The sequence below is a fragment of the Egretta garzetta genome, unplaced genomic scaffold (assembly GCF_000687185.1).
Source record: "Egretta garzetta isolate BGI_Z169 unplaced genomic scaffold, ASM68718v1 scaffold449, whole genome shotgun sequence".
Taxonomy (NCBI): Eukaryota; Metazoa; Chordata; class Aves; order Pelecaniformes; family Ardeidae; genus Egretta; species Egretta garzetta.
In genome coordinates, this window is record NW_009260681.1 from 34,872 (window position 1) to 35,378 (window position 507).

At 57.8% G+C, this 507-nt stretch overlaps 1 protein-coding gene across 3 annotated transcripts in view; it reads left to right on the forward strand.

Moving 5' to 3' along the window:
- Nucleotides 1-102: 102 nt before the first annotated feature.
- TAF1D (TATA-box binding protein associated factor, RNA polymerase I subunit D) overlaps nt 103-507 on the forward strand; it is a 9,931-nt gene continuing 9,526 nt past the window's right edge. For all 3 annotated transcript variants that reach the window (XR_004842867.1, XR_004842868.1, XM_035901197.1), the window contains exon 1: nt 103-185. The gene's annotated coding sequence lies outside the window, so the exon portion shown is untranslated. The remainder of the gene's footprint in view (nt 186-507) is intronic.

A 507-nucleotide genomic window follows, 5' to 3' on the forward strand; every position in this document is an offset into this window, starting at 1 on the left:
TCGGCGAGGGGGGGCGAGCGGTGTGTCCAGCGCCTTTCAGCCTGAGGTAAATCGATGGAGGAGAGAAGTTGGCGCGAAATAATCAGGCGGTTACATGTTGGCTGTTCCTCGTTCCCTCAGGGGTCTGCGTGGCGTGTCGGAGCAGAGCTGCGGTGGAGGCGGTGAACGATGCTGAGCTGCTAACTGTAAGTACCAGCCGCAGCCTGTGTAGCTAGTGCTGTCGTCGCGTGTTGCTGCTTTGACCTTGGGCTGTTGTGTTTGTGTGTCGGGCCTCGGGCGAGCCAGCGTTAGCGCTGTGCCCGCAGTTTGTCCAGGGCATGGGTGCAGGCTGCTGTCAACAATCCCCTTTTCTCTTTTTCTTTTTGACACTGTTTCCCATAACATCCTCATAAGGAAGCTCAGGAAGTATGGGTTGGATGAGTGGACAGTGAGGTGGATTGGGAACTGGCTGAACGGCAGGGCCCAGAGAGTTCTGATCGGCGGGGCAGAGTCCAGTTGGAGGCCGGT